The sequence below is a fragment of the Linepithema humile genome, chromosome 4, assembly GCF_040581485.1.
Source record: "Linepithema humile isolate Giens D197 chromosome 4, Lhum_UNIL_v1.0, whole genome shotgun sequence".
In the NCBI taxonomy this organism is placed as follows: Eukaryota; Metazoa; Arthropoda; class Insecta; order Hymenoptera; family Formicidae; genus Linepithema; species Linepithema humile.
The window spans coordinates 11,336,801-11,353,102 of record NC_090131.1 but is presented as its reverse complement, the minus strand read 5'-3'; the positions used below and the strand labels follow the sequence as shown (position 1 = coordinate 11,353,102).

The window sequence follows — 16,302 nt, the reverse complement described above, 5'->3', positions numbered from 1 at the left end:
GTAAAAAGAAGCGTTTCCACATTAAAGAGCATAAAAGAGACGGACAATAATGTTAAAGATGAGCTCACTAATGCTCTAGCTGTTTGTATGAATCTGCTAGAAAATGAAAGTTTAATTACTAGCACACCTTCAATTGAAATGTCGTCTGTTTCTATCGCAATAGGCGAAGAAATTTTTAAGAAAATTTTAAATTTATTAGCAGAGAGGGAAGTCATTACAACCGAAAATCTTATTGCTTTTAACGAAATAGATAAAGATAAAATATTTGAGGAGGTATGTTTTAAGTCTTACAAATGTTTTTCATTATTATTCATTATTTTATTTAACCTAATATTATGCAATTTCCTTATTATCAATAGTGTACGGAAGAACCTGAAAGTCCAGATTATATGTCACAGAATGAACAAAAGCTTACGTTCGATTATATTCCATTATCATATAAACAAAAAACGGTTGCTTTGGCGGAAATGCATCCAAAATGGAATTTGAAAACTTTACATCGGCATGACTGCTCCCGTTTGAAAAGCATGCAAAGATTACAACAAGAAAGATTACAATGGAAGAAAGACATAAAAGAAGGAGGAACAAATTTTGATAAATGGAAACTAATCGAAACAGAAACTTACGAAAAATTTATAGAAGCTAGAGAATCATTGCAGCAAGTAATATAAATAAATAAATAAATATATGTAAATAAGAAAATGAAAGAAGGACTTCTGTTTCCGGTGCAATAGAGTGCGACACGTGGCGTGGAGAGAAATTTTTGGAGTGACGTGGGAAGCGAGAGGAGAGCGAAAGGAGGAGTGAGAGCGAGTGGAGGAGAGAGTGGAGGTGAGAGAGAGTGGGTGTGAGTGGGGGGAGCGCAGGGTGTGAAAGAGAGAAAGGGAAAGGGCAAGGGAAAAGAAGTTATATAGATAGGCATAGAACATAGAATATAGAGACGGACACGATCGGGATTAAGAGAAAGAGCGAGGAGCACATAGAAGATAGAAGGTAATAGGTGAGGGTGATAGGTGGCGACATAGCGGGATGGAAAGGAAATTGGAATTGGAAATGGAAGAGAGATTAAGAGAAGCGAGAGGGGGGAGAGTTAGACGCGGAAGTTATGGGTGTATAGAGGAGATGTGGAAGAGGAAGAGGGAAGAGGCATGGGAAAAGGGGGAAGAGGAGGAGAAAGGCATATTTAGTAAAAGTAAGAAGATAACGAGGTCATCGGGGAAAGAAGAGGGAAAGAAAGAAGGAGAGCAGAAGGGGATAGAGAAGGGAGAGGAGGAGATGAGGAAATGGAAAAGGGAGATGGAGGGGGTAATGAAGGAGGTGATGAGGATGGGGTTGGAGGAGTGGAAGGAAGAAATGAGACAGATGAAGGAAGAAGTGAAGGAGGGAATAATAGACATAAGGAAGGAAATGAAAGAGATTAGAGATAAGGAGGAGGGGTGGAGGGAGGAGAGAGAGGAAATGAAAAGGCATATAAAGGGATTGGAAAGGAGAATAGAAGAGATAGAGAGAGACGGAGAGAATGAGAGGGAAGGAGGAAGGAAAGAAGGGAAGGGAGAAGGAGGAAAAATAGAAATAAGAATAAAAGAGATAGAAAGGAGGATGGAAAGGAAAGAGAGGGAAGAGAGGAGAAGGAATTTGGTAATAAAAGGAATAGAGGTAAGGGAAGGGAAAAGGAAAGAAGCGGTAGAAGAATTAATGAAGGTTATAGAAGCGAAGGTAAAGATAGAAGAGATATGGAGGATAGCGGAGGATAGAGAAAAAGGAAGAGAGATAGTGGGGATAAGGCTGGAGAATGATGAGAAAAGGAAGGAGATATGGGAGAGAAAGAAAATGCTTAAGGGTAGAAAGGAAAGAATAGTAGAGGACTGGACATGGAAAGAAAGGAGGATGAGATGGAAATTGGAGAAGATAGCCAGGGAAGAGGAAAGGAAAGGGAAAAGTGTATGGATAGGATATGGGAGAGTAAGAATAAATGGGCAATGGTGGAAGTGGGATGAGGAGGAGGAGGTGCTAAGAGACGGGAAAGGGTGCACAAAAGTAGGGGGGCAGGGGGAAGGGAGATTGGGGAGGGAGGGAAGCATGGGATAGAAGAGAGAAGGGAAAGGGACGGAAAGGTGAGGCGAGAGGACGGGAGGGAAAGGGAGTGGAGAATAGCCTTCTGAATGTGGCAGGGGTGGGAAATAAGGATAAAGAATTCTGGGAGGGACTAAAGAAATGGGATGTAATAGTACTGATAGAAACATGGATGGATAAAAAAGGGTGGGAAAGGGTGAAAGAAAAGTTACCAAGAGGATACGAGTGGGGAGTACAAATGGCGGAAAGAAAAAATAAAAAAGGAAGGGCGATGGGAGGGATGGTAATGGGGATAAGAAAAGAGATGTTGGACAAAGGGAGGAAAATAGTAACGGAGAGAGAAGGGATAATAGTGGGAAGGATAAAAAAAGGAAAACATAAATGGAGGGTGGTGGGGGTATACGTTAATGGGAATATGGAGGAGATGTTACAGAGCATGGAACAGTGGGTAGGGGAGAAGGAGGTAGAAGTGAGTACAATAATTGGGGGGGACTTTAATGCGAGAACAGGGGAGGAGGGAGGAGGTATAGAGATAGGGAAAGAGGGAGAGGAAGGAGGAGGGGAGGGGGAGGGAAGGAGAAGGAAATCGAAGGATAGGAAGATGAATAGGGAGAGGAAGGTGATGGTGGAGTTCTTGGAGGAAAGAGGATGGGGAATACTGAATGGATGCATAGAGGGTGAGGAAGAGGGGGAGTACACGTTCACAGGAGGAAAAGGGAATACGGTAATAGACTACGTAATAGCAGATGAGGATACGAGGGGGAAGATAAAAAGGCTAAGGATAGGAGACAACATAGAGTCAGACCACCAGCCAGTGGAGGTATGGGTTAAGGGAGAGGGACAAAGACAAAAAAGGAAGAGGAACGAGAGTAGGGAAAAAGGAAAAATATGGAGAGGAGTATGGAATGAGGAGGGGTGTAAAAAGTTCAAACAAAGGATGGAAGGGTTAAAATCGGGGGAAGAAGAAATGAGGGTAGAATGGGAAGGGATGGAGAGGAAGATAAAAGAGGCGATAAAGGAAGTGGAGCGGGACGTGGGGAAAGAGGAGGGGAAGAGGAGGGGAAGAGGAGGGGATGGTGGGACAGAGAATGTGAGGAAAAGAAGAAGGAGGCAAGAAGGGAGTTAAGAGGATGGAGAAGAAAAGGAGGAGAAGGGAAAGAGTATAAAGAGAAGAAGAAGGAATATAAGGAAACGTGTGAAAGGAAAAAGAAAGAGGAAAATGAAAGATGGGAAAAAAGAGCAAGGGAAGTAAAAAGGGAGAATGAGGTATGGGAAATAGTAAATAGAGAAAGGAAAAGAAGAACTAGGATAAATGATGGGATAGGAATGGAGGAGTGGAAAGAGTACTTCATGAGGCTACTGGGGGGGACAGAAGGAAAAGTAGTAAAGGGGGGAGAAAGGAAGAAAGGAGGGGAGGGAGAGGAGGAAGAAGAGATCAGCAGAAAGGAAATAAAGGAGGCGATAAAAAAACTAAGAAATGGGAAGGCAATGGGAGTGGACGGGATACCAGGAGAAGCATGGAAATATGGAGGGGAAGAAGTGGAAGAGTGGGTCTGGAGCTGGTGTAACAGGGTATGGAGGGGGGAGGGATGGCCGGAGAAATGGAAGGAGGGAGTAGTGGTGCCGATCAGAAAGAAAGGAGAGGGAGAGAAAGTGGAAGATTACAGAGGGGTGACATTAATGAGTTCATGTTACAAGATATACACAATAACGTTGGCAGAGAGGCTAAGGAGGGAAGTGGAAGAAAAGGGAATAGTACCACAGAGTCAGACAGGTTTCAGAGAAGGGATGGGGACATTAGACAATATATATGTTTTAAATTATTTAGTGAACAGACAGCTGGGAAAAAAGAAAGGAAAAATGACGGCGCTGTTTATAGATTTAAAGGCAGCATTCGACTCGGTGGATAGGGGAATATTAGTGGGGGCAATGAGAGAGAGAGGGGTAAGGGAAGGGTTGGTGGAAAGAGTGGAGGAGGTGTTGAAGGAGACGAAAAGTAAAGTAAGGGTAGGAGGGGAGGAGGGGGGGAACTTTTGGACGGCGAGAGGAGTGAGGCAGGGGTGCCCATTGAGCCCACTAATCTTTAATGTAATGTTAGCAGATATAGAGGAGGAAATGGGGAAAGTGAAATGGGGAGGAGTAAAGTTAAGAGGGCGCAAGATATACTCCTTAGCATATGCAGACGACATGGTTTTGATAGCAGAGGAGGAGGAGGAGATGAAGGGCATGATGGAAAGGTTAGAAAGATATTTGGACAGGAAGAATTTAGAGCTGAACACCGAAAAGACGAAGATCATGAGGTTTAGAAAGGGGGGAGGGAGATGGAGGAAAAAGGTATGGAGATGGAAAGGGAAGATAATTGAGGAGGTGAAGGAGTTTAGATATCTGGGATACATAATACAGAGAAACGGAGGGCAGGGGGCACAGATCAGGGAGAGGGTGAGAAAAGCGACAACGGTGATGGGGCAGGTATGGGGGATAGGGAAAAGAAGATTCGGGAAGGATTGGGGGAGAAGGTTATGGTTATTTGATAAATTGGTATGGACGGTGATGGGGTATGGGGTAGAGATATGGGGGTGGAAGGAGAGAGAGGAAATGGAAAGGGCAGAGGAGAGATATTTAAGATGGGTACTGGGAGTAGAGGCAAGGACGCCAGGATACTTGGTGAGAGAGGAACTACAAAGGGAGAAACTAAGGGGAAGAGCGGGAAGGAGGGCGTGGGGGTTTGAAAAAAGATTAGATGAGGGGAGGGGAAGTGAGATAGCGAGGGAATGTAGGGAGGAGATGAAAGAGAGATTCAAAGAGGGAAGAGTGAGATCGGAATGGGAGGAAGAAAGGAGGAAGTTCTTAGAGGAAAGGGAGATATCAATTGAGGAGGGGGAGAAGAAGAAAGAGAAGGGAGAGGCGAGGTATGAGGAATTAGAGAGGAGGGACAAGGAGAAACAGAGAAAGGAAAGAAGGGAAAAGATAAGTGAATCGAGGTTTAGTAGATGGTACAAGGAAGTAAAAGGGGAAGGGATACCGGATTATCTAAAAAAAGGATGGGGTGAAAGCAGATGGAAGAGAGTGGCAAGATTCAGGTTGGGGAATGAAGTAAGGGAGGGAAGGTACTGGGAGGAGGAGGAAAAAAGGAGATGCAGATTATGTGGAGGAGAGAGGGAAACATGGGAACACGTATGGGAGGAGTGTAGAGAGTGGAAGGAAGGAGGAGGAAGCTGGCAGGAGGCGGTAGGCTGGGTATTAGGAGAGGAGGGAGAAGGGGAACGGTGGATGAAAGAGATAGAGAGAGAAAGAAAGGGGAAGGAGGAAAGGGAAGGAAATATGGAGGAGGAAGAGAGAATGTGTGAAGGAGAGAGAGATGCATGAAAGAAAAAAGGAAAGAGAGAGAGAGGAAAAAGGAAAGAGAGAGAGAAAAAGGGAGAGAGAGAGAGAGAGAGAGAGAAAGAGAGAGAGAGAGAGTGAGAGAGAGAAAGAGAGAGAGAGAGAGGGAGGGAAAAGGGGCGAAGTAGTTGGACATAAAAGATGTACAAAGCAATGGAAACGGAAGTCCCAGAGGCGAGATGTGTGTGTGTATAGGTAGGGGAGGAGGAGGGTGGGCACATATGGCTCACGCTCCTGCTCCAAAAGGCGGTTAGGTTAAGATAGGATTAAGGATAGACTAAGTATAGACTAAGTATAGATGTAAGGAAATGTATGGCGAGAAGAAAAGCTTGTAACCCTAAGGGGAACAATAAATTATTCATTCATTCATTCAAGAAAATGAAAGAACAAAATATTTTAATTATCGAAATATTTTTATTTATCAATTTATAGGTAACAACAAAAAATATACAACAGTGGGCGATGAGCGCAGCCTTTCCTCTGTTATCCGAAAAATTTACTTTTACTGCTAGCAACAGTTGGCTTATTAGATTTAAGCGGACATATAGAATCAAACAGCGAAGTATAACTAGATTTGTAGGCAGTAAAGATTACTCAACATTAGAGGAAACAATAGAAGCAGCAAACAGGTTCCAAATTCAAACAAAAGCCATTATTCCGGATTTTGAATTAGATTTTGTTATAAATACAGATCAGACAGGCTGTCAATATCAGATGGTTTATAACAGAACTTTAACAGAGCAGGGTGCCAGTCCTAGTAAAAAAAAGTAATCTCAACACTCTGTCTCATTCATATACAGCATAATATACATTAACTGCGTCTGGAAAAATTATTCCTTTCGTATTTCTATGTGTGCAAGAAACATCAGGAAAGTTTGGTCCTTTGGTTAAAAAAAATGTCAACAAGTTAACAAGTGAATTTAAAAATGTAATTGTTACCAGTTCTAAATCCGGAAAACTTACAAAAGAAATTTATAAAGAATTTTTACAAACCACTCTCTTATCGTACGTAAAAAAAAATAAATTTCTTCTGATAATCGATTCTTGGAGGGGTCAAACGGACTCAACTTTATACGATAAAATATTTGAGGATGAAAAAGGAAAAGTACTGTGCACAATAAAAATTATTCCACCAAAATGTACACTGATTTGTCAACCGTGTGATGTATATTTTTATCGCCAAGTCAAAATTTTTATTAAACGATTACAAAATGCTTCCACTTTATTACAAGAAAAACGCGAAATAGCCAGCCGAGAAGACGCAATTAAAATTCATTCCTTAGTTTTACATTAATTAAGCGCACCAATATTTGTACCAATGATAAAATATGCATGGTTTGCATCAAAATTAATTAACGAAAAACCAATTTTTTTAAATGTTAACGAAGTATGTTTTCCAACAACTATGTTCAAAAAATCATGTTTGTGCACAAAAGTTGTATTTATTACATGCGCTTGGTGTAGAGAAGTAATGTGTTTCACATGTTTTTACAATGAATAACATCCAAAAAAGTGCAGAAATGCAGATTGTGAACTAATTACTTCCGAGTAATTTAATTTTTTTTTCAATTTCATTTTTTTGTATTATATAAATATAATTATAATATTTAAATAAATATAATATTGTAATATATAAATTTTATTATTAAATTTTATTATGTATTTTAAAAATAATTTTTTTTATTTTATACTTCCACAGCAAAAATCTGATTGCGAATTTTTTCAATACGTATTAATTAAAAATATAAAAAATTTTTTAAATTAGGAAATAATATTTTTCGTTGAAAATTATGATTTATTTAATTCGATTGCATTAAAATAAATTGTGAAAAAAATAATTGTACACAGTAGGGTTTGAACTTGAAACCTCTAGCATTCTAAGTCGTTACCTTACTCGCTCGACTATGTTTGATCTATGGTACGGTCTTTACCGGCTCGGTATATTAGGCACACGGTAAACTTTAAACAATAATTTCTTATAAATTATTGCGCATTGGCAACAGTTATTATACCGTGTAGTAGTGTGAGGGGTATACTACAATATATTTCAAGTTCGGCAAAATCTGTGATATTAAAGCTTGGTTCTCCTTGTAAGATTGCAGATTATAATTAAGCAATGACACAAGAGGTATAATTATAGAGACGCATGCATTGTCAAACGAAATTTCAAGGGTAGCTTTATAGAAAAATTTTAATACATTAGTGATTTTTTTAAATTAATTCCCAATCCGTATTTTTTTATGTGTTAATTCCACCATGTTCAATACTATACAAGTTGACAGAATTTTTTTGTTTCGAAAGCCTCTCCAGCATCAGGTAAGTGCTATTCCATCGCATTTCTATATCTTGAATCAGTGAATGTAATGGTAAACTACATTGTTTTTGACATTCTGACAAATGTCTGGATGCTTGCTCACTTCTTCTAAAAGAGCCAACTATTTTCGGCAGGTTTTTATAATAGCTTTAATACGTGGATCACTGAATATAACATCGTTTATAACTAACTGCAAAGTATGGGCTACGCAGCCTAATGATTCAAACTGCGCGATACGTGTTGCACAACTCATATTTGCAGCGTTGTCTCTGATTGTAAGATAAATTTTGTTAATTATGTTGAACTCGTTAGCAATCTCTATTAGGTTTTCAGCTATGTATGCGCTAGTGTGATCTTCTTTTAATACTGATGCTCTTAATATAATTTTTAATCTTTTTGATTCCATTATAAAATGTGCTGTGAAACTTGAAAGAGAGCAAGTTTTACATGGATTGGTCCAAATGTCAGTTGTGAAACTTATCCATTCAGATTTCTCAATAAGACTTATCACTTTGCTTTTAACCTTTTCATATGTTTGAGGCATTTGTGAAGTTCGAAAATATTTTTCGGACTTAAAATTATACTTGCTTGTAATGGCTGGATCTGACAAATTTAAGCGTCTAAAAGCAACTCCTTTCACCAAGAAATATGGAAGCATATCTACAATAATGAGATCCATAATGGCTTTGTCTATTCTACGAGAGATTTCATAATTGTCTGGCCATTTAGATGATTTAGATGGTTGTACCGCTCGTTCTATCAAATTGGGTATAGTCGGTTGAATAAGGTTTTTATGCTTTCTTTTCGTCTCAGATTTAATTCATTTTTTTGTGATTGTATATCTGACAACCTTTTTAAAACTTGTCGATTTTCCTGGTCGTGAAATTTTAATAGATGCTGCTTCAAACCATGTACAGTTTGTTTTTTTGGTTCGTGACTGCCCAATGAATATAATTTTTTACAAATCTTACAAGCTTTTACAAGCCTAAGGCTTTTGATGGATCTTCATCTAATTTATGAAAGTATTCCCAAATCGGATTTTTCTGTGACATTTTTTAATCTTCTTTTAACCTTGAAAAAGTCATAAAATTATTGTTATACAAAAATATAAACACAAAAATCAAATTTATTTTCAATATAAGTGACGGTAGTTTTGTCGAATATTGTATTTTTTATGTACAAATATAAATAAAACTATAGTATTCGCAAAACAAAGTGAAAACTTTGTGATACTCGTAAATTTATAAATAGCTTCAGACTCTCTATATTAAAACTGAAAATATGTTAACATCTATTCTACAAAAAATATTAGAAAATTAATGCACATACCTTATTTACATTTAAATTAAATATAACTTTATAACAATTTAGACACATAAATGTACTGAAATAAATTTTGTGAATAGAAACATAAACTAAAAAAATGTAAACAATACACGCCGATGCTTCGACTGCATTAATAATTAACAAGCAAGCAGCAAGCATATGTTTGAACTGACGAGCGATAGCCGAACCGAGAACCGAGTAGTTCCGAAATGAAACCAACCAAGCTGAGATGCGACAAACGTAGCTTCGGTGGCAGCCGAAGGTTCAGTAACTTTTTGACCGAAACCGAAACGAAACCGAATCGAAACCGAATCTTCGGTCGGACACTATTTGTTTTTTTTTGTCTTACTCTATCACTAACTCACTCACTGTTGCAGCGCTGCTCGCGTCGGCTTAACGAAACGATTTTATATATATGCATATCGGTTAGTTCTGATAGCTACTTTTATGTTGCTATACGATCTGATCCTAACAGACATGCATATTTTGCTATTTTTTACGTATTAGATGCAATAGTAAACCGTTTTGCTGTAGTTTAGAAATTTATAGTTATGGCAGCAAACACAGTTTTAGCTAACTATGATTAGCTGCGGTGGCAAAAATTTTTTTTCCGTGTTAACATAAAGTAAAAGATGTGGAAGACGTACAGATAATCCTTTTCAACCAAATTGTTGTTCGGTAACAAATAAGTTAGGACTACAATAAATGCAATAGAATACAGTGAAAGTTCAGATTAAATAAAAGTAAGTGGACCGGAGATTGAGAACTGTTATATACATACTTGTATTAATTTCATGTTGGTAAAGAGCTTGTTCACGTAAAGGGTGGAAAAGCAAAAAAGAGTCTTTATATCTAACGTTGAGATCTTAGTGATAGTGATTTGATACAGAAATTATAAAATTCAGAGTGATGGTAGGAAAGGAGAAAGAAGGGAGGGGGAGAAGGAGTAAGTAGGGAAGGAGAGAAAGTGGGGGTAAAAGGAATAGATAGAGGAAAAGGAAGGAGAAGTATTATAAGAAAATCACTGACGTAGAGAAGACTCGGTTAAATAATAATCAAGTTTTATTTTCGTTCTATGATCACAGAAGTTTTCTCTGAGAAAAGTAAAAAACGTAGTAGATTGTTACGGGGCCTTCTAGCGTCGTCTTCTTGCAAGAATATCCCCTCCACTAAAAACTCCTCCTTCATCGTGGCGCGCACGACACGGTGCCGCTGTTTGGTGGCGCGTATTTCGATTTTTATGTTCTAGTAATTTTCTCTCTTTTCTTCTTTTTTCTTACATTCGGCCTTCCTGGTCTGATGTCTGTCCTCAAGAATTTTTGGTAAGCAATGTCGCTTGTCTTCTTTTTTTTTATAAGTTGTCTGCATAGTATTATAGTTTCTGGTAATTTTAATCATCTTAAGAAAGAGGAAAAAGAAAAAGAATAAGAAGAAATCATGTATCCCTAAAAAAAAAATTACATATCCGTGTTATTATTGTTAAGGGGTAAAGCCACTCTAGAATTTTCAAAAAATGGATTTTTTTTGCGTTTAAATGATGCGTTAGAGTCTTAAAAATGATGTACATTTAGTCCCGTAGCGCTAAAGGAATTTTAAGTATCTGTTTTCAAACCGAAACTGCCGCTCTATGGCGCGTCATCGCTCGATTAATAACCCGACGTGTGGAGCGTTCCGAGTTTCTACCTATTTAAAGTCTTACCAAACGGGATAATGAAAAGGAAAGTTTTTAGGGTACCTATAGAATGCCTGTAGAGTGCCTGCCGCTCTCAGATTTCTTTTTGATATTAGTGAAGGTTAGAAAACCGTTGAGAAAACAGTGCTCGACAGTGAACTCTTGTAAATTTTTCGCTAATTTTAAATTGATTTGTAGTTTTAGTGAAGTTTAGTAATATTTAATAATGAGTACTCCTGTGCATCCTGGAAAAAAAGGAACGAAGCAAAGTAGCGGATATATGAAAAGGAGAACGAATTCCAGAAAACGACCGTTGAACCGCTATGAATTGGAGACGCCAGAGCTGGAGAGCGTCAGCACATCTGCGAGAAAATTAAAGCAGGCAGAAAAATCAAATAAGGAAGTTGAAGTAGATGAAGCATTTGGCTATCGACTGATAAATTTTGTAGCAGTTTTTAATATTCTGTCTAATGTTTTAGTGTGCAAAACATGTAAATCAAACATAAAATTTACCGAAAGTGGGAGACGTGGTTTAGGTTTTAAAATTGTACTTTCTTGTGATAATTGTGAACAAATTATTATTCCTAATTGTCCATTCGTAGACAAATCATATGAACTAAATCGTAGAATGATTTTAGCAATGCGATTATTAGGAATCGGACTACATGGAATAGAAAAATTTTGTGCATTTATGGATCTCCCTCGGCCGATTTTTCATTCTTTTTATGATAAACTTATTCACACAATTTGTAATGCAACGGAAGCTGTTTGCAAAAATAGCATGCGTAAAGCTGCACAAGAAGAGAATGAAAAATATATTGAAAGCGGACAAACGAATGGTATTACGGTTTCAGGCGATGGATCGTGGAGAAAGCGCGGTTTTTCGTCTCTGTTCGGATTGGTGACAGTTATTGGTTTGTTTACCAGCAAAGTGCTTGATATTGTTGTGAAATCAAAATACTGCAAATCTTGTGAATTTTGGGAAAAAAAGAGTGACACTGAAGAATATGTAGAGTGGTTGGAAACACATAGAAGCCAATGTCAATCGAATCACCAAGGCTCGGCGGGGAAAATGGAAGTCGATGCTGTTATACAAATGTTTCAACGATCGGAAATTGTAAATAATATTAAATATATTAACTATGTAGGAGATGGGGATTCAAAGACTTTTAAAGCTCTTTTCGACGCACAGACTGCTGAAAATAAGGAAGTTTTTAAAAAAGAATGTATCGATCACGTCCAGAAGCGAATGGGTACACATCTTCGAAATGTAAAAAAAAATACAAAAGGTCTTGGCGGAAAGGGAAAATTAACTGGCAAACTTATGGATGAACTATCCATTTATTATGGATTAGCAATACGCCGGAATCATGATTCAGTGCAGAAAATGAGAGATGCAATCTGGGGAACACTGTATCACAAGCTATCGACAGACGAAAAACCGCAGCACGACAAATGCCCGTCCGGAGAAGATTCGTGGTGCTCGTGGCAAAAGGCTAAGGCTGAAAATAAGTTGCATGAATACAAACATAAGCCAGCCCTTCCTGACGAAGTTTTTGAAGCCATTAAGCCTATTTATGAAAAACTGAGCAGTGATGATCTGCTTGAGCGATGCATCGGCGGTTTTACACAAAATAGCAACGAAAGTTTCAACGCTCTCGTATGGTCGATGGCTCCAAAAGCTGTTTCCAGCGGCAAAATTGTGCTTGACACAGTTGCAAATTTAGCTGTGTGCACATACAATGACGGAATATCAAGTATAATGCAAGTTATGAAACTCCTAGGCTTGACTATTGGACATAACTGTTATAATTACTGCTTGGAGACCGATGCTCGCCGTATTAAGTTTTCGGAGCTTTCATTGTCTGATGCTGCGAAAGAGGCCAGGACATCATTAAAATCAGCCAGGAAAGATGCAGAGCACGAGGATTTTGATATGGAAGGTGAAATCTACGGTGCAGGCATTGCCGACTAGAGGTATATAAAAAAATTTATTACGTTCTTAGTACTTAAAACTTTAAACGCGTTTTTCTCGAAACAATGTTTTTCAAATTGGCCGGAAACATAACTCGAAAAGTTTTTGACCGATTTATTTCAAATTTGCACAGTAGCATCGTAATTAGATTCTGCAGAGACCGACGTAGGGGTTTTTTGATATTTTGTCAACTTCTTTTGTTATAAACAATTTACAGTGAAATTTTTTACCGAAAAATGGATCTTTTTTTTCAAATAAGCACTACTTATTCAAAATTCAATATTTTCAAAATCCCCTACGTCAGTCTCTAGTCAATTATATATAGTTTTAAAAAAATTTTTGTTTTTTGTTCTAGATTAAAAATTGTGGGAGTAACCTTTCCGGCCGTGAAGCCCCTTCGGCGAGAAGAGGCCTCGAATTTTTTATAATATAGTCGCCATTTTGTGTTAAATATTAATAAAGAATTTTTTTTATATACTTCGAAACATGTATAATAAACTCCTATAAATAGATTTCCCATTTTCTTTATTGTATTTCCGTTAAAAATTATCAAAAAAACGTCTTTTTTTCGAGCTCTAGAGTGGCTTTACCCCTTAATCCGTATTACCGATCTGAATGAACATTGTCGTATCGAAATCGGTCCATTTTAACTGCCTTGGGCGAACACCGTCGTGTTGACCCAGATCAGCCCGTTCTAACTGATTCGGACAGACACCGTTATGCCCATCAAAACCAGCCTGTTCTAACTGATTTCAGACAGACACCGTTGTGCCCATCAAAACCAGCCCGTTCTAACTGATTTCAGACAGACACCGTTGTGCCCATCGAGATCAGTATTACTTGCGTATCGTTCGTCTACTCTCCTTGGACCGTGATCCAGGGTTTTATATGGTCAGCCGTTATGACTGTCCGACGTCGTCTATACCCTTCTCGTAGATCCTCGACCTCGTACCTATCGTTTATTAGAACCTTATAAATCCAAAACGGTCCAACGGTCCAAAACGGTAAATTTGAGATGTAACTTCTTACTGCTGCCTGTGGCTGGATCGCTTGTGATCTGTATCATCACTAATTCTCCGTGTCCATATTTAGTTGCATCTCGTCGCGTCTTGTCGTAGCGTTCTTTGTTGTCTTTGTTGTTCTTGATCAACGTGTTTCTTGATGTCAGCGCGTAACTCATCGAGATCCAGTCGATCTATTGTGTCCTGAATTTGTGACAGTAATGGTGCCTCCGCCGCACTTTTTGCTTGATAGCCAATAAGGGCTTTTATTGGTGTCGTATTTATACCTTTATTGTGAGCAGTATTTAATGCACTTTGCACCTTTTTTACAACTGTGTCCCAATCGCGAGTGTTTCGACCAGCTGTTGTAGTAGCCAGTGCTTGCACAATCGTCTTATTGTATCTCTCGCATTGACCATTGGCTCGTGGACTAGCGACAGCGTTCAGTATGTGTTTGATCCCGTAATTTGTGCAAAACATCCGAAAAGCTTGCGATGTAAAAGCTGTACCCCTATCACTTATAATGCGAGTAGGAGCTCCGAACAGATAGATTAGGTTAGTTAGTGTCTTAACAACGTAACACGCCTTTTGGCTCTTTACCGGTTCTATAATAGCGAATTTTGTGAATGCATCGATTATTAAAAAGGAATTTGTTATGTTTACGACTGGTCTCAAAAGGACCGACATGGTCAACGTGTATGGTGTGAAATGGTATTGGTGTCTTTTCAATGATATTTAACTTACATTGTTTCTTACCAGCTGAATGCTTGTAGTAAGCACAATTCAGACAAGCATTTATGTACTTGGTCACGAATCGTCTCATTCCCGCGAACAAATAATTGCGCTTAAATCGCTCCAGGGTCTTCTCGATACCAAGGTGACCAGCATCGTCGTGGCACAACCTACAGATTTGCATTCTCGCCTCCTTTGGCACCGCCCATGCCGTAGTTTTATTGTCTATTCGTCGATGTACTTTGTTGTCCTTGAGTGTATACTCATCAAAGTAATGTTTGGTCTTATTTGTTGATTTTTCGCTTGAAAGGATCTCTCTGATTCGGGATAGCTGTTCGTCCTGCAGTTGCGCTGCTAATACCCAGTCTCCTTCGGTTATGTCTATTTGTGCTACTTTGACTGAAATGTTTACAGGGTTGCGACTGAGCGCATCCACGTGAACCATTCGAGATCCAGCTCTATACTCGATGTCAAAAGTATACTCCTGTATCTCAAGCCACCATCGGCCGATCCGGGGTAACAGGTCTCACTTGGCTAATGTCGACCTTACTGCGTTACAATCAGTTACAACTTTGAATTGTATACCCAATAGGTATACTCTGAAATATCGCAAGGCTAAAACCACTGCCATTGTTTCTAGTTCGTAAGAATGATAACAACGCTGGTCCACTGTTGTCTGTCTACTATAATAGGCCACCGCTGCCATCTTACCGTTAACTCGCTGCAACAACACAGCTCCTATCCCTATTGCACAGGCGTCGGTGTGTACTTCCGTGTATCTACTGGGGTCAAATACGATAAGTACCGGTTGTGCTGTCAATTTTTCTTTGAGTTGGTTGAAAGCTCGCTCTTGTGCGTCTTCCCAATTCCAAGATACTTCTTTTTTTGTTAACCTGGTTAATGGTTCTGCAATCATTGCGAAGTTTTGGACAAATTTTCTGAAGTAGTTGGCCAATCCTAAAAATTGCCGCACTTGTTTTACTAATTGCGGTCTATCCATGTCCAACAAAGATTCTATTTTGCGTCGTCCGGGCCGGACACCCTGCTCGCTGATCTCTCGACCTAAGTGCTCTATGGATGTTACAAAAAAAGAACACTTCTCTAATTTCAAAGTAAGATGGTACCTGCAAAACGCCTCCAATACTTGACGTAACCGCGTCATACCCTCTTCCACCGTTTTAGACGATATAATTACGTCATCTAAATATGGAAAGGCTATCGAGTTCTTCAAATCATCCAGTACCTTATCCATCAATCGTTGAAAAACTGCTGGTGCGTTGGTTAAACCGAACGATATCCGCAGAAATTCGTAGTGTCCCTCTGGTGTTACGAAGGCCGTTTTCTCCACAGAGTTTGTCGCCACTGGTACTTGGTAGTAACCCGATGCTAGATCTAGTCCTGTAAAAAACTTGTAACCTCCTAATTTATCGATTTGTTCATCGATTAACGGCAGGGCATATTTATCCTTAATCGTTATCGCGTTCAATTTTCGAAAGTTCATACACATGCGATGTTCGCCGTTTTTCTTTTTTACTAGCAATATAGGACTTGCGTACGGCGACTTCGATTCTTGAATAATCTTGTTTAAGAGTTCTTGGATAATTTCTCTCACTATTATTTTCTCGCTCTTGGCTAAACGGTATGGACGGTAAACTACCCAACGTCGTCATACACGCATATAACACAGACCTGCGAGATTCAGATACAAAAAGCAGAAATAGTGATTTCCTACGTAATTTTGGTTGCTGAATCCGAATCCGTCAGCAAAAAATGTCCATCACGTCAGGTTTTTGAGAAAAATGGGGTAATATGGGCCAAAAACAGTGAT

The 16,302-nt window shown here is 38.9% G+C and overlaps 3 pseudogenes; all 3 read left to right on the top strand.

Moving 5' to 3' along the window:
• Positions 1-429: 429 nt before the first annotated feature.
• On the top strand, positions 430-3,316 carry LOC136999219 (golgin subfamily A member 6-like protein 26; annotated as a pseudogene).
• A 617-nt stretch (positions 3,317-3,933) lies between these two features.
• On the top strand, positions 3,934-7,006 carry LOC136999507 (uncharacterized; annotated as a pseudogene).
• Positions 7,007-11,850: 4,844 nt separating this feature from the next.
• Positions 11,851-12,939, top strand: LOC136999218 (uncharacterized; annotated as a pseudogene).
• The last annotated feature ends 3,363 nt before the right edge of the window (positions 12,940-16,302 follow it).